Source organism: Tenebrio molitor, unplaced genomic scaffold (genome assembly GCF_963966145.1).
Source record: "Tenebrio molitor unplaced genomic scaffold, icTenMoli1.1 SCAFFOLD_896, whole genome shotgun sequence".
Classification (NCBI taxonomy): domain Eukaryota; kingdom Metazoa; phylum Arthropoda; class Insecta; order Coleoptera; family Tenebrionidae; genus Tenebrio; species Tenebrio molitor.
The window spans coordinates 13,502-14,131 of record NW_027184281.1 but is presented as its reverse complement, the minus strand read 5'-3'; positions in this window follow the sequence as shown (position 1 = coordinate 14,131).

Sequence of the window (630 nt, the reverse complement as noted above, 5' to 3'; positions counted from 1 at the left end):
TTCGTTTCATTCGAAATGGCCAGGACCAAGCAGACCGCACGCAAGTCCACCGGAGGAAAAGCCCCCAGGAAACAACTGGCTACCAAAGCGGCCAGGAAAAGCGCTCCCGCCACTGGCGGCGTCAAGAAGCCCCACCGTTACAGACCTGGTACCGTGGCTCTGCGTGAGATCCGTCGTTACCAGAAAAGTACCGAGTTGCTCATCCGCAAGCTTCCCTTTCAACGTTTGGTGAGGGAGATCGCTCAGGATTTCAAAACCGATTTGCGCTTCCAAAGCTCCGCCGTGATGGCCCTCCAGGAAGCGAGCGAAGCTTACTTGGTCGGTCTGTTCGAGGACACGAATTTGTGCGCCATCCACGCCAAACGTGTAACCATCATGCCAAAGGACATCCAACTTGCCAGACGTATTCGGGGTGAACGCGCTTAAATTTTTCCACATCGTGTTTCGGAAGAACAACACGAAACACGAATTTTATAACAAAAAAATCGGTTCTTTTCAGAACCTCAAACTTTACAGGCAAAAAAAAAAATATATCGCCCTTCAACCGGAAATGAATAAAATAAAAATGTCAATAATCGGTCGGTCCTCTCGATTCGGGTTGGGTTGCGGTCGTTCGTAAAATTTTATTGC